Source organism: Scyliorhinus torazame, chromosome 16, assembly GCF_047496885.1.
Source record: "Scyliorhinus torazame isolate Kashiwa2021f chromosome 16, sScyTor2.1, whole genome shotgun sequence".
Classification (NCBI taxonomy): Eukaryota; Metazoa; Chordata; class Chondrichthyes; order Carcharhiniformes; family Scyliorhinidae; genus Scyliorhinus; species Scyliorhinus torazame.
Genome location: NC_092722.1, coordinates 115,308,079 through 115,325,434, shown reverse-complemented (window position 1 = coordinate 115,325,434; position 17,356 = coordinate 115,308,079). Strand labels below are relative to the sequence as shown.

The 17,356-nt window shown below is 46.5% G+C and overlaps 1 protein-coding gene across 1 annotated transcript in view; it reads right to left on the bottom strand.

Moving 5' to 3' along the window:
* The window catches only part of pcdh15b (protocadherin-related 15b), a 2,356,722-nt gene extending 2,339,990 nt beyond the window's left edge, over window positions 1–16,732 (bottom strand). The window contains exon 1 of the mRNA XM_072478931.1: window positions 16,013–16,732. The gene's annotated coding sequence lies outside the window, so the exon portion shown is untranslated. The remainder of the gene's footprint in view (window positions 1–16,012) is intronic.
* Between the last annotated feature and the right edge of the window lie 624 nt (window positions 16,733–17,356).

The following is a 17,356-nucleotide window of genomic DNA, read 5'->3' as shown; positions in this document are numbered from 1 at the left end:
CCTTTCTTTTGACCCAGTTAATAAGTGTGTTTGGAAAATGCCCCCCCCCCCCCCCCCCGAGAGCACCCCAGTACACGCAGTTCAGGTCTCACAGACCAACATTCAGGATTTAGCGAAGGCCCAGAAAGTGGACGAGAAACTCAGGGAAGTTTTAAAGGGAACCTTCCCAGCCCCGTATGGTAAATACAGAAACGCAATAACCACACATGACGGTGTGATTTTAAAGGATGGCATTTATATTGTTCCCAGACAGGACAGGAACCAGATCATTTGTCAGTTCCATGACAATCGTGGACACCAAGGAATTGAACCCACCCTAGCCCACCTCAAACCACTCTGCTGGTGACCTGATTTAAAAATCAATGTAACACACTAAATTGAGAATTGCTTAATCTGTGCCCAGAACAATCCGGACAGATATGCTAAAAAGGCTCAACTTAGTCATACCCGCCCCGTTAATGGACCCTGGACAAATCTCCAGATAGATTATATAGGACCCCTACCCCATGCAGAAATGGTTACAAGTATGTGTTGGTGGTCATAGACACCTTCACAAAATGGGTGGAAGCATTTCCATCACAAACTAATATGGCCAAGACAACGGCTAAAATATTAACACACCACATCTTTACAAGATGGGGCCTCCCCCGCAGTATAGAGTCCGATCAAGGCTCCCATTTCACAGGACGCGTGATGAAAAACGTCCTCACGATTTTCGGAATTAGACAAAAGTTCCATATCGCATATCACCCCCAGTCAAGTGGTATTGTAGAACGAATGAATAGGACATTGAAAGCCACCCTCAGGAAAATGGTACTCCCATTTGCTTTCATGTTTTTAAGAAACACGGTATCCACGTCCACAGGATACATCCCCCACACCCTCATGACCGGATGCCCCATGAAAGGCACTGAGTATTTATTAGGACTGGATTTGGCCAGCCCCGCAGTTACAGCCCTCACACATGAAAATGTGGTTAAACAACTGATACAGAACATAAAGGCAGCCCAACTTGCAGCAGCAGTGAGACTTGGAACCAGGAAGAAACAGAGAAAGGCTTGTTTCGACAAAACAGTACACGCCACTGAGTTTACAATAGGACAACAAGTAATTTTTTCCCTTTACAATCCCAGCTCATTCCTTTCCCCCAAATTTTCCGGACCGTCCTCCATTTTGGACAAAGTCAGCCCCTCAGTGTACAAAATAACCTATCCCAATGGCAAGTCTTAGTGGTTTTATATAAACCAGCTCAAAGCTTATGACTCACAGAATAACCACACACACCACATCCTGCTCGCAGCAGCAGACGAGCACGCCCTGCCCACAGATGACGCATTCCTACCCTCCCCCAACCACTCCAGCCCGCCCTCAGCCTTCAACTCCGCCCCCAGAGGCACAACTCTGCCCCTCCCTTCCTTCAACCAGCAGCGACAGTGATAGTGATCACAATGACAATAGCCACAGCACACCCTGGTACCCCTGTACCAGGCCCCAGACCCAGCGAATCTGAGCATGATTCTACTGAGATTACTTATATCAAAGTCCCTGACCCAGACCCACCGCCCGACGATTAAGGATTTAAGCATAGTAGCTCCAACCTCGACACATGATTCTGGCACCGAGACAATTCGTTCAGGCTCATCCGGAATGATGAGATGAACCCCAACTCGCCCCAAGCAGCTTCAGCGCAGTTATTACAGTCAAGAGTTTGGCAGCCAGGAGAAGATGATGACTTAAGAGTCTGACTCCCACCAAACGAATCCCTTTGCGACCCTGTTCGCTATTGAGCAGTGAGGTGTCCAGATGATGGGGGGAAAAAAAGGAACCGATGGAGAGATACGATGTCCTTTCTGATGGAACCTGCACCCTGTTTGTTGAATGTTTGTTCGTTCATGTTCATGTTGTGTTGTTCGTAAACTCGAAAGTTTTCACGGCCCCACGTCACCACTCCTTTAACGCCCCCTGGCTGTTAATGGAACAAATTTGTCCCCAGACAATAGTTCAGAGGAACTAGTTTGTCGACAGACATGACTCATAGCTACTCTCCTAATTCGAGAGTCAGCCCCCCACGATGACCACATTCTTACCCGTTCTTGTCGGTTGCTCAGGCAGTGGAGAAACGGCATTGGTCCCCGCCCTGCCTGAGGACCCCCCTCTGGTCAGCTACGCTCGGGTAGAGCACATACGGCATTGATCACCGTCCTACCCGGGGATCCCACCCATTTCTTACCCGCCACAGCCCATACGCACCCCATTTTGGCTCATTACGTTCGAAATTCTTTTGTTTGGTTTTGGCAACCCTTAGGTTGCTTCCCTATGCTATTTACATCCTCAAACACTGGGATGGTAAATCACACAGGCTGCAAGACGGCTCGCAGTATGGCAATATTTTTCTTTAGATGTCGAGTCCAAACATTTGGTTTTCAAAAATAAAAATGAGGGAGTCACAGATGGTGACCAATTATAAAGGGAAATTGGCAATAAAGGACAGACAGACAGACATACGAGATCTTAAGCAAGATAATAACAGAAATAATGCTTGTGTTCTCAGAACTCCGTAAACCCAGGAACCCCAGAAGAAGACAAAGACCGACAAAGATGAAGACAGCCATCGTGTTCACATGGATCTGAGCGGGATCCCTTCAGTTGCACGCAGACACTAACCCCCTGACCCCTAGCACACAAACCGTAAATGATTCCCACCCCTGCAATACACAGAACCCCGAGATAACTAGCCCCGTGACAGCTAGCAATACCCCGACCTGGTGTGATAAGTTTATCACCTGGTACTCACTCTCATATGTAGGCAAAGCACGCTTAGTGCTGGTGATACTTTGCAGTGTCGTGCAAACGTTTAGAGTTAGGAAATGGCGAAAAAGACCATATCACTCTCGCACCCTGGTTATACAGTTTTCGGTCCCCAATTTTCGGATTTCACCAGACCCCCGAACCCATTGGGACGGATTAAAGAGCATCCATTTTTCTTTATGTATTCTGTGGAATAAAGGGATGTAAGCCTCTGTGTCTGACTGCCAGGCCAGAGAAATTTGTGCGCTGCTATTTTGTACAGTTTAAGATGAATAGATTATTTTTGGATTGTTTGTATTTTTGGATTGTTTGAATGAGGATAGTTTATTGAGAATAGTTAGAGGTTCCAGTTTCTTTTATTTTTCTGTTATGCATGTATTAATGTCATAGTGCCCTGCAGAGTTTTATGATAATGAATGTACTTAAAATGGTTTAGGTAAAATTGTGTTGCATAGGATAGGATAGTGTAGAGCCTAAGTATGGGTGCCCTGGTTGGTCAGAGGATGAAGACAACCTAATAGTGCGATCCTTCATGCTTTGCGTTGAGGATCACAAGGGGGGAGAATAGCCATCTGGGATGGCCACGTCCCAATTACAAAATGGACACTTGCAAAGAATGCAGGGAAAATTGGACAATACTAAGAAACAAGCAGGTGCAAGGTCTGTCTGTTGATTAGAACCTTAAGCTCTCTGACAGAACAGAAACTGATAAGCAATCTACATACTAATGACCCATCTCCGGGGACAAAAGGGAAACATTTAGATACACAATGTTAAGGCAGACACCCCGGCGCCAGAAGAGACTAAAACAAAGCAGACCAACAGTCACCTAGGACACGCCCAGCAATCAGGGAACCACCCCTCTATTGGAGGAAGATCGATACGACTAATTGAGGCCAAGGCCCGCCCAAAGGTGCACAAAGCCCTTTTAGTATAAAAGGTATTCCCCAAGGGAGAATCTTTCTCCTTTGGCTTTCAGCGAAGAGAGAGACCAGCCGAGCAGCTACATCAGACCAAGTAAGTTCCAAGTCAATGCACGCTACGAGATAGACGCTCCTAGTTGCTACTCTGTAAAAAGCTCAACCCAGCAGCCTCAAATCCGAGAAACGGCCATTGTTCCTCTGACTGAGTGGGTGCCCGAAGCTAAGTCTAGGCTTTAGTAATAGTGGTAGTTTAGTTTGTAGAGTTTATGCATGAGTAGATTTGACTGTGTGTAAATACATGAGCATCGCTTTTGAACTTACTAACTGGTGTATCGAGTCATTGATCAGTATTCGGGTCTGAACCTTGTGGCAGTGTCGAAAGATACCTGGCGACTCTTGAGCAAACGTAAATAAACAGAGCCAAATTAAGAAACAGCCAAAGTTAGCAACACCACAAAATGTGACCAGAATCAGAAAAATCCTTACAAACTACAGAATTGCTTTGTGTCATACAGCTGGTTCAAAATAGCTTCCTCGGATATTCAAATCCAAAGTAGTTGCGGACATCAAAGCAAAACCTCAATGAAGGAGGATTATATGCTGTGGCTTTTTATCCTTGTCAAAGAACTTTCCAGAGCTAGCCATTTCTACAGATATTCAGATGTCAAAGACTCACTGCAGAAACAATGTCTAACAGTGTTTGTTAGAGCTTGTGCATCAGATGGATCAGAGACACTGACTAAAACTGTGAGGAAGCAATCGTCAGCTGCAAAGACTACACAGAGTGTTGTGAAATGCTCCTATATTTGCAGAAAGCAGTGCAGGCTGGAATAGGAGAAAAATATAACACCAAAGCTCTATTCCACAGTATGTAACAGTGTCTTTGCTAAACCAGGTGCTAAAGGAAAACTGCCAGGTCGTTGAATAGCCGGATACTTTCGCCATAATCATAGGAGGTCAGATGGGTCAATTTTGACTGGTGCTCTTGAAACATATCCAGGGACTATGCCAGTGGAAGCTTTCTTTTCCCAAAAAAACATTTGTTCGTCTCATGATTTGAATTGCAGATCCTATGGGGTAATCAAGTCTGTCATAAGAACTCTGATCTACACTAAATTTTAGATGAAAAATTGTACACTTAAATCTTGATTTAAAACAAACTGTATAAAAAGTCAATCAATTCTCACAAGTTATTCTGTATTAGTCTAAATATATTCTCCACCACCACCAGCCCCACCCCCACCCCACTCTGTTTAACCACGTGTTGGAAATGCTCATGCTTTGGTGGTGGATGAGGAGAGGACCAGCTTTGACTGTGTTTTTCTCCATGCTTAGGCTGCCTGTTAACAATCACTGTCGAAAATCACGGAAAATAAATCACCAGAGGAGTGAGGCACCAGAGGGCAACCAATACCTATGAAGCTATACTCCTGTGGGAAGCTAATGTCTTCAGGAGGAGATGAGAAATAAACAAAATGGTATTCTGCCTTGCTTATAGATTCATAAAAGATGTTTTGCAAGTGTAGCAAGCAAGCTAGTCTGTTTTCACCTTAGATATTAGCAAATCTAATGTGACAATGCTCATGCTGAGTTGGAGATGGCTGTTCAAGGGGAGATCTGCAGTGTCTGAAAGTGAGACCACAGAGCACATCCCCATGGAAGGAATTTAGAAAGGAAATTCGAAGAGATCACCACAGCAAAAAAGTGGAAAGCATTTTTAATCGGTTCCTGAAAATCAATCGTATTTTCTTTGTCCAAAACAGGTAAATAAATAACCAAATAATGTGTACCCCTTGCACAACAGTGATATAAATAAAGCCATTTGATATGGGAGAGAAAAACTGAGATAGAATATGGTTAAAACTTCATGTTGTTTGGTACAAGGAAATGCTTAAAACACAGGACTGTGTGTGATTCTAAAACAGCAACCTTGATAATCAGGGTGATAAAGGGAGCCAAAGGGATTTTTCTCATTTATGATCTTCAAAAGGTGTCTTGCAAAAAGATGATTTTCTTTGTAGATCAGACAGTGGCCAGACATTTCTTGTAAGATTGTATTTCCTGTGAAATTCTCTCAAGTATGGTCAGCCACAGGCAATGTTGTGGGCCCAAAACACACACTTGTGATACAATAATTTGACCATGTTCAGGAGTCCAGACATATTTGCATATCAAAACACATCAATGAACAAAGGCAAAAAAACACTTTACAAAAATAAAAGTCAAACAATGAAACTTGCATGTGAGATAAGAAATATTCTGAAAGCTTTATTTAGTTTTTTATTTAAAAGACATGACTATGCCCCACTGGGTTACTTTGAAAAAGATAAGAGAAACATTGATATCACCTTTAGTGCATTCAGCCAAAGAATCACTCAGTTAGGGAGTTTGTAAGGGAATGAAGCTACACAACCTTCAGGGAACTTAGGAATGAGGAAAGACTTACAAGATTGGCCAATCAATTCGATGATATAAATTCTTACGGTATCTGAAACATAATGGGCGCGATGTAATGACCACGCCATGCTCTTGCTCAAGCGCGCGTGCGGCTGTTAGATCGCAGGAGAGTCTAAAACCTGGAATCTCGTCAGGCGCTGATCGGTTTATGGTCTCCTGTTGGCAAGATCAGGATTCCGCCGCCGCATGGCGAGAAACCAATAATCACCAATGAAAGCCATTCTCCATACTATTAACGGGACGGTCCCCCATCTAACGGCTTCCCGTGATCTAACCACCATCCCAGCAAGCATCACGCGGGCGCCAATTAGTACACATTTTTAAAAACATGAAGCCGGCAGAATGGCTGCTATGGGGATCCGAGGAAGGGACACCCAAGAGCTGGGCCTCAGTGCTGGAGATATCCCTGCAACAAAAGGGTGGGTGTGTGCTTTGCGAGGTGAACCAGTGCTCGGTCCAGGTAACATTAACAGTGGATGCCTGGGGTACAGGGTCTGGATCCGGGGCCCTGGGATGCGCGCAGTGGCCGGGGGCTGCATGTGCAGGGCATGTTGGGTGGCACCCTGAGAGATGGCAGGGGCTATGGGGGGAAGAGAGGGGGTGGCATGTGGGACCGGAGGCTACCGGGCTGAAAGTTACAGCGGATTGTCTGTACCCTCTTCAATGCCTTACAGATATTACATGGTATGAATGATATCTTGGACCCTGCGGAAGCTGCCCTCGTGGTGCTGGTAGCAGGCCAGGAGGCCAGATGCCAAAGAAGGCAGCGGCAGCAGCGTTAACAGAGGCTTAGGTGATGGCTCATGTGCAGGACCTTGCCTTACATCCCGAGGACCCAATCGCCCATCAGGCCAGGGAAGGACCCAGAGGGGGAGGGCCGCGACGGCCCAAGGTGTACAGGCATCGCTGGTCGTTCGAACAGGTGACGGACCGCATGTGCCGCAGGAGGCCTTGCAGACTTGGCACCACATGGAGAAGGACGATACCCACTCCCGGTGGCCGTAAAGGTTTTGCACCTCAGGAGCATTCCAGGGCTCGAGCGGAGACGTGCGGTCTATTCCAACCAACAGCCCACAAGTGAATCCGTTAAGCCACGGATGTCCTGTTTGCCCAGGCAGCTAACAATATAAACTCTTACCTGGATCAAGCCCAACAGGATGCCCAGGCAGCAGGATTCTCTGCCACCGCTGGGATGCCTCAGATCCAGGGGGTAACAGGTGGCACACTTGTCACCTTGCACGCACCGGAGCATTTGAGGGGCTGGTTTAGCACAGTGGGCTGAATAGCTGGCTTTTAAAGCAGATCAAGACAGGCCAGCAGCGCGGATTCAATTCCATTACCAGCCTCCCCGAACAAGCGGCGGAATGTGGCGACTAGGGTTTTTCACAGTAACTTCATTTGAAGCCTACTTGTGACAATAAGCGATTTCATTTTCATTTCATTCGGGAGTTCCTTAACAGAAGGGGTTCCATTCCCAGAACATCCAGCTTGTGTGCAACTATCACATGAAGAGCATGCATGTGTGTGTATGCTTCCCAGTGAGTGTCCATGACAGCTACATCCTGGGGCTGTCGGAAAATCCAGCATCTTCGAGGGACCACCCCAGAGTGACCGCTTGGCTCTTCGGGGATAAGGGGTACCCGCTGAGAACCTGGCTAATGTCGGCAGTACTGAGGCCGGTGGCCAAGGCAGAGACCCCAGAGGATCATCCGCTTTCTGGTGGTCTGCTGTGCCTTTCACAACCTGACACAGCTGCGGGGTGCCGTGCTGAAGGTGGAGGAGGAGGAACATGCAGCCAGCTCCAAGGAGGAGGACAAGGAGGCGCCGGCGTAGTCCTCCCCATAGTCCAGGGAGGACCTGCAGGGTGAGCCAGAGGATGAAGGACAGGCGGCAGCGGCGAGGGTCCAGCATTCCTGGAGGGCCACGGAGGCCCTCACTCTCTTCCCCTTCACTTAGGGGGCAGGGTTCACTCACCCTGGTGCCGGGCCGGAGAAGCGCTGGGACGGGTACGAATCGCGCCCGCCGCCCCGATGCTGATTCTCCGGAGAGCTGAGAATCGGCGCCATTGGCGACAGGGTGGCGCCGGTTGGGGGGGCGCTCTCCTTGCCCCTCCAGGTGATTCTCTGCCTGGGAGAGGGAGAGCAGTCACACAAAAAAAGCCGAGTCCCACCGGCGCCGTTCACACCTGCTCTTACCCGGTGGGACCTCGGTGTGGATCCATCCGAGGTTGGCCTGGTGGGGGGGGGGGGGGGGGGGGGGGGGGGAGGGGGGGGGGGGGGGGTCCGATCCCGGGGGGAGTGCTCAGGCCTGCGGTCGGGGCCCACCATTTAGCGGGCCAGCCTCTCGGGCTGGGGGCCTCTTTTGTTCCGCGCTGGCCCCTGTAGCCCTAATCCATGTTGCGTCGGGGTCGGCGTGGAGACAGGAGCCACTGCGCATGTGTACTTTGGCATGTCCCACTGCACATGCGCAGTCACGCGGCGCCCATCTGACGCCGGGGATTGGCAGCTGGAGCAGCATAGGCCGCTCCAGTGGTGTGCTGGCCACCTGTAGGGATCAGAATCGCTGCTCCTGAGGGCATGGTGACACCGTCAAGAAATGCGACGGCGTTTACGACGGCGTCAACACTTAGCCTCAGGATCAGGCAATCCCGCCCAGGATGTGGCTCGGTCCATCATCTCACCCGTCCCCTAATACACTTAGAAACATTTCCGTTAGATCGCACCCAATGTAAATGGCAAACTGAATGCATAAAATAAATCAGACACTGGATAAACCAGAGATTACTGACAAATTGTAGAGGACTCAGTACCAGCATAAGCTAAATTCATCATTCGACAATCTCAAAGAGGAACAACGCCAAATGAAGCTACATGGAGTTGTATAGCATTAAACTTTAATTTAATGTGTGACCGCTTCCAAAACATGAAAATCCCAAGAATTTATGATAAAGTTAAATGAACAGCATATAATCTTGAATGACAATGCTATCAAGAGACTACTCAAGAGTAATCCTGAAGAATGTAATTCTAAAATTAAACCAAATAGTTAAATTAAACTGAAAGCCCATAATCTTGACTGAATTGTGCTGTACTAAGTTTAACAATTGATACCAGTCGCTTTGAATAGCATAGTTATCAATCTTCGGCAAATAATACATTCTTAAATATGCAATTTTGTACCACCCGTTTATTTCTTGATCCCTGATAAGCCAACAATTAAACGATCTTCAATCAATGTCTGTAATATAATTGGCAGAACATTTTCTGAATACGAGTCCATCTCACGTGATATCGCACACATAGGGAGTCAAATCCAAGTGATGTCTTTGAGCAAAGTGTTCTCGAGGCCAAGGGATAACTAAATCAGGGCATGTAATCATAATTCATTCCCAATTTTGAAATACAAAATTTATTCCTTATATTGTGAATAAATTCTTATGTCCCCATTTATAATGCAAACTGCATATTTCAATGACATTCTACCCTACTAGGTAGTGGAAGAGCAACTTCATTGGGGTGAGGGATGTAATTACCGCATTGCATATTTACAACGGTTGTTTCTATTATAAATCTGAACAAAGAAACTTTTAATGGTAAAGGATGTCAAGATCTGCTCACAGATGTAAGATTTTTTGATATATTATTGATTATTTGGGTTGGTGAATGAGAGACAACTTGATGTGAGCTACATAGAACATCGCATATATTAAATATCAGACATGAATTCTGATCTATTCCCTACACTAATTTAAATTCAGAAAGTATATTGAGAGCTTTATTTCAAACTTGATCGGTGCTAAAAGCCCCTACAGAATTTCTCTCAGTTTTATTGAATCTTTGGGCCAAATCTTCTGAGGAGTGGCAATCACCGTGCGATTGACATTCCACTCCCATTTACACACCTTGGAGTTCGACATTTCTTGCCCAGACTTCCAAACCAGGCCTCCTGAGAAACATGGAGAATATCTGCTCCTTGAATCCTGCTTTTGTCATGTAGGGCAGCACTAGCTGCCATCGCACCAGTAAGATTGAAGTCCCAAGGCCACTTTGACAAGCTGCTGAGAGAAGGTTGGTGTGTTTATGGTGGGTGAATGGGTAGGGCAGCAAGTGCATGGATAGGATGAATAGAGGGGTTGTCTGATGGTCGTGGGTGGGAGGTGGTCGGGGAGGTGAGGGGTAATTGGTTCCAGTTCGGAGTCACGAGGGTAACCCAGGAGTTAGAACTGGTTGTAATCCTTCTAACCTTTCCTGGGTAACTATTCTGGTAAGTGAGTCAGAACAATCTGAAGTCTCAAACTCTAACTCAAAGTTTCAGAGGGTTCTAGATGCTGGGTCATTGTCCAATGGAAGTTGAAAGTTCCCAAGCAATTCCTGTGTAGTCAGTGCATGGGGACATCTGAGACGCTCCAGACATCTTCTGGGATACCTTTGGGGTATGGGTATCCAGAGACCTGAAGGTCTGGACATTTTCTTGGTTGGTTCTGAGTTTTGTGATAAATGTCAGTAAAACAAATGCAATTGATGTAACTCGCAAGGTGCCAAAAATAAAAAGACTAGCACCAAATGCTCAAGTATCATGCCTTGGTGCCATTACTTCTATTCAACCTTCAATCACAGCAGATAACATCAAAAATGTATTATCACTGCTTTAAAAGTTGCCTCAAAATGATTGAGAAACACATACGTGATCTTCAGTGATCCTGAAAATGCTTTTTCTGTTGGAAGGGAGCAGTTAATTGACAATACTTTTTCCACTGAAACAAAGGAGGATGTAGGTTCACAAATAACAAATCCTAGAATTCTCTACCAACCTTGATGTCAATCAAAGACATCTGAAAGTTGTTGTCACACATGCATGCTATGAGTTATGGTCTGCTGCCATGTTGAGTCTCTGTAGGTGAGAATGATAGGAACTGGATGCTGCATGAAGTTACACTACAGGCTTCCAATGGAAAATACTGTTGCTCACCATTAAGCACATAAAATGGTATTGTCATAATGAGTAATCATTTTCTTGTTTTTTTTCTCTCTTTTTGTAATGTTCTTATTTTCAACCAGGCATTTAGCTTGGTAAATTTTCTCAGATGGCAGCTGTAAAAAAAATTGAAAAATATTGGAAATATTCCATTCTCTTTCCTTTTATAAATGGATATTCTTGATAGCTAATAAAAGGATAGATGGAGTTAGTCAAATACATGGAGAACAATTATGGTAAGTTTAGTAAAACATGTAATATCTAATGTTTTAATTATGTTTTGTAATCCTACTTTGGAGATTAGAAATGTAACAGAAAACGTGATGGTGAAAGAACTTTTTTTTACCCTTGAACAACATGGTTGATTTGTTTGACTAGCCTTCTCCACCTCAATTGATGCATAATGATAAAGAATAATTTTGAACTCCATTCAAGTAGTAGGAAGAAATTTGCTTGAGGTGGAATAAACTTGCATTTCACCCATACATGAGAAACACACAAGACTGAATGTATTAACAGATAATCAAGATTAATTGTCAAAATTGCTGTTCACAATTATAAGTGGTATTTCTACAACCAAAAACTCCTGAGCCATCACTTGTAAAGTCCTACAAGACCAATTTTTAGGAAATGAAGCTGGGCAGGTGATAAAGGTGTCAATGGGGAGCATTTCGGTGATAATGATCAAAACTCATTGAGATTTAAGATGGTTATGTAAAACGACAAAGATGGACTGGAAATAACATTTCTTAACTGGGGGAAGGCTGATTTTAAGAGCACAAGGCAGGATTAGGCCAAACAAGACAAGAGCAGCTACTTGGATGGAGGTCCACGTCAAAGCAGTGGGAGTGATTCAAAAAGGAAAAAGAGAGAATGCAATGCCAACATATTCCCATAAAGGTAAAGGGTGGGGCCAGTAAGTCTTGAGAACTCTGGATGTCAAGAGATATACAGCATTGGATAAGGAAAAAAAGGGAGGCTTATGGGCAAAATTTTCCACCTCGCGCCACCGGTAGTAGAGATCCTGATGAGGCAGAGAATCCAGCAGTGAAGAAAACCGAATTGGTGGCAGGCGCCAATCCATTTCTGATGCTCCAGCCCCTCCCCCCCCGCTGCCGTTGGGATCGAGGTTTGTGCCAGCAAAAGGACCCAATAGGTCATTAAGACCCATTTGCATCCACTTTGCAGCCAGGCCCTATGATTCTATGGTCCTCTGTGCCAGGAATCATGTGGGTAAGAATTACTACTGTCATTGACAAGCATGGCGCTGATGTGGTGGACAGAAAATCCAGGATGGGGAGCTGAATTGCAACGGAGGTGGTGGGGGGTGGCCAGCTGCAGGACCTCGCTGTCAGGCTGCCCGCTGAAAATGGTGGCTCGAGAGCGGGATTGCCTAGGGAATTTTTCGTCATGCATAGACTTGCATGGCTAAGGATTGGAAATTGCTTCCTGATTTGCATTCTAAAGTGAAATTCAGCTCTGGGGAGAGAACATAGTCTCCCTAATGAAGAGCTTTACCCTATGGCAGTTTCAGAGTCTCAAAAATGTGGATACCCTAAAGGAGTATAGAAAGTGCAGGGGGATAAAAAGAAATTACCAGAGTGAAGAAGAGGCATGATATAACACTGGTGGGAGAAATAAAGTAAAATTGCAAGGTGCTTTTGAACATATTAAGGGCAAAAGGGTAATCAGGGAAAGTGTAGGGCCCATTAGGGACCAAAGTGACAAACTCTGCATGGAGCCTAAAAGATGGAGGTTAGGAATTCCATATCTTGCATCTGTGTTCACTATGGAGAAGGACAATGTAGATATAGAAATCAGGCAGGGGACTGCGATATAATTGTACAGATCAGCATTGAGAGAGAGGAGGTGTTAGCGGTTCTAGTGGGAAGAAGTGGCTAAATACCCAGGCCCTGATGAGATGTATCCTACGCAGCTATGTGAGGCAAGGGAAAAGATTGCAGCGGCTCTGAATTTCAAATCCTCTCTGGCCACAGGAGAGGTGTTAGAGGACTAGAGGACAGCTAATGTGGTACCAATATTCAAGAAGGTAAGTATGGAAGAATCAAGTAAATACAGGTGAATGAGTCTAACATCAGTGGTAGGGAAATTATTGGAAAACATTCTGAGGGCCAAAATTAATCTCCACTTGGACAGGCAAAGATTAATCAAGGATAGACAGCATGTCTTCATTATGGGTAGATCATGGTCAGCAGCTAACTGGGAAGGCAAATGGAATGTTGGCCTTTATTTTAAAGGGGACGGAGAACAAAAACATGGAAATTATGCTGAAACCAGAAAAGGCACTATTTGGACAAGAACTGGAATACTGTGAAGACTTTTGGTCCCCTAATCTAAGGAAAGATATATTGGCATTGTAGGCAGTCCAGAGAAGGTTCACTGGGTTGATCCTGGGTATGGAAGGATTTCCTTATGAGAGGTTGAGTAGATTAGGCCTGTACTTACTGGAGTTTAGAAGAGTGAGAGATGACTTTACTCACACATGCAGGATTTTCAGGAGCTTGACAGGGTAGATGCTCAGAGGATGTTTTCTCTTGTGGGACAGTCTAGGGTCAGAGGGCATAATCAAAGAATAAGGGGTCGACCATTTAAGATAGAGATGATGAGGAATTTCTTGTCTCAGAGGGCAGTGCATCTGTGGAATTCTTTACTGCAGAGAGCAGTAGCAGCTGGATCATTGAGTATGTTCAAGGCTGAGATAGACAGATGTTTAATCAGTAAGAGAATTGCAGGTTATGGTGATAAAGTGGGAAAGTGGAGTTGAGGATTATATCAGATCAGCCATAATCTCATTGAATGGGAGAGAAGACTCTATGGACCCTGTGGCCTAGTTCTGCTCCTATATCTTATGTTCTAACAAACTGGATTGAAATTTGAGGAGCAGGAGATTTAGAGGAGATTTGAGGAGTAATCTTTTCACCTAGAGGGTGGTGGGAATCTGGAACTCACTGCCTGAAAGGGTGGGAAAGTATTTAGATGAACTCTTGAAACGTCATTGCATACAAGGCCACCGACCAAGTGCTGGAAAATGGGATTAGAACAGGTAAGTGTTTGATGGCAGACACAGGCAGCAAGGGCAGAAGGACCTCTTGCTGTGCTGTAAAACTCGATGACTCTACATTCAATACCCAGGAATATTACGAGTCCAATGGTTTTCTTTAAAGATGTTATTCTATCGCCGACAAATTAATTAACTGACAATTACCTGGAAAGATAGATGTGTGCGGCTCCGAAACTTTTTTTTACGTTTCTTGAAAAGATGAACTCAAGGGTCACGCACCAAGAGCACAGAGCGGCTTTTTTGGCGGCGGCGGCGGGGGGTGGGGGGGGGGGGGGGGGGGGTAAGGATCCCTTGTTGCTGGACACACTGTTCCCCAAACACAACATGGCCCCAGGCGCAATGTTTCCGTACCAGGTGTGCCCCTGGACGGGGCGGCTGGCGGAAGCCTGGCTCCTCGTGCCAACTTACCTGAGCAAGTCGCGCACCTGAGAGGAAGGTGGTGGTGGTTGGGCCGAAGCCGAGCCACTTCTGCATCATTCAGCAGAGTGGTTCCACTGGGGGTGCCTCCTGGTGTGGCGCTAGATTCGCGGTCCCAGACCCCAAAATTCATTCAGAAGCGGCAATTGGGCAAGTTGTATTCAATGCGAGACGTCACGGTTCAAACACTTAACAGCAAAGGTAAAAGTTTATCCATATGTCAATCATTTCACCCCTGTGTAAGGCGGAGGAATATTTTCACAACTTTATAACACCGCGTAGAACTTGAACCTGTACACCTGGGACGGCTAGTTTCCCAATACATTGTGATGTGTTCTCTCAATATTTAAAACGCTGATTTGTTCCCCCCCCCCCCCCCCCCCGGGTTCTTTCAGCAGAATATGTGGGACTTACCTCAGGAGGTTCCTGGCGCTGGGCGGAGAGCTCCGGGGATTCTCTTTTTTTTAACCCTGCGTGTTGACACCCGGGTTACCTGACTGATTGCCCACCTGGTGCCTACCGCGCGCTCAGGAAAGCCGAGCCCGCGGGCAAAGCTCGCCGGCTCCGCCAATATAACGCGGTCTGAGAGATATCAGCGGCTCCAAGTAAAACAAAACTTGTTGTGCTTATCCCGCGCCCCCTCCCCCTCCCCCCAACACACGCACACACTGACACACATACCGACACACACTGACAGACATATAAACAGACACACACTGACTCACAAATACCGACACATTGTATGACACACCCTAACACGCATTGATACAGACAGACATACACTGACAGACATACAAACAGACACACACTGACTCACACATACCGAGACACACTGACAAACATACAAACAGACACACACTGACTCACACAAGACAGACACACATAACATATACAGACAAACCTACACACAGACACACACTAAGATACACTGCCCCCAAATCCTAACCAAATGGTTTCATCTCGTAAAAGGAAAGTCAAATTTCAAATAAAAGTTCATTTCTCAATAAAACATGTGAGCGGAAACTCACTCCGTCGAACGAAATGACTGCACACATTTCCAGGATGTTATAGCCAGTTAGTTCGCAAACACCTTCTGATGCACAGAGTTAACCCATGAGCCGACCATACGGTACACGCACCGTCGCGGCAAAGACGGTCACAGGTTCCTCTCTATCCACAAATAAATTCAGATCTGTCGACGGGGATGAGCCCAATCGATCTCACCGGCCCTCATTTTGATTTTTCTTTGCGTCGGGCTGCAACTAATTGTTGATATTTTGCATGGTTTGATGTACAGAAGAAAAACTCCACAGTTAATTTCAAACCACTGAGAGCGGCGCCTCTTGCTTACCTTAAAAGAGTGCGATTGATTCCAGCACACGAGATTCTTGGCCAGAGCGGATACGGAATATCAAAAAAATAAGGTAGCGAGGGAGAAAGTCGGTGCCTGCTGTCGGAATATTTCTTTCGGCGAAGCTAATGCAACCGGTTCCTCTAACTCCACCTCCACACTCAGCACCCCCGGTCTCCCAAAATCCTTCCTTGAGAGGAGTGGGGGGTGGGGGGGTCGTGAGCTATTAGGACATGCTGACTCTGGGATGAGAGGCACCAGTGCACAGCGATTGACTTGACGGGATGCGAGAATCCTTACTGAAGGCAGAGGAGGAGGAGGAGAAGGGGAGAAGGGGAAAAGGGGGGGGAGGGGGGGGGGGGGAAAAAAGTTTGCGAGAGGAGATATGCCCGTGCGAGCCGAACGCATTCACGCCCGATTTTGCATCCGTACGTCCGCTCTCCGCCTCTGGCGTCTGAAGGAAGCGGCGGGAGGGCTGGCTTGGAGGCTGAGCACTTCCAGCGTGTGCCAGCAGGAGGTACTTGAGTATTCCCGACAGGTGACCGGCACGCAGCCTTGTTTGCTGTGACAAGCGGCGGACGCCTCGGAAATAGGAGAGCCCCTCGACAAGGGGATTGCGCGGATCAATGGAGCCTCACTCCGCAGGTGGACCGCGGGCGAGAGAGCGAGGGGAAGAGAAACTCGCCGCAGTTCGGGGCAGTGATGAAAGCCCCGGCATTTCCCCCTGCCCATTGCAGGACGCGCGCCACTGTGGATTTGCATCGAGAGCGGGTTCCGCTCGCAAGCGCCGTAGCTTGCAAACCCTGACCCATCAAGTGTTGTAGAATTGCGCCACACTCTGCTCAACAATTGTCTTCGCTCTTTTTTTTTGCTGCTGGCAGTTTTCAGAGCGTGTTTGATCCAGCCTTTCCCAGGCAGCGCGCTGCATGCATTTCGCCAGGACGCCCCGCCAAGTGTTTAGAGACGATAATAATAATAAAATGTACAGGAACTGCTATCGGTTCAAATGGGCGAGCGCTTGCTGTCCAGGTATGTCCCTCGAGTGTACAGCCGGAGTAAACAAAGCATTTCACGGCCAGTCAGTGTGTGTAACCGACGCCATCCAATTCTTGCCATTTCGTCAACCTCAGAGCAGAAGGGAATCACCTCCTCCAAGCATCAGGAATTGTATCGCAGCCTGACATAAATTGTCAGCTAACCGCATGCCGTGAAAACATCCCTGTAACTTTAGCAAAGCTAATCTACCGCTTTTCGCTTCGTTTCTTGGTGTGCTGGCCGGCAATAACCAGAAGGGAACTTTCGCTAATGCTGCAGTTTAACTAACCATTTCCAGTCCAGTTACAA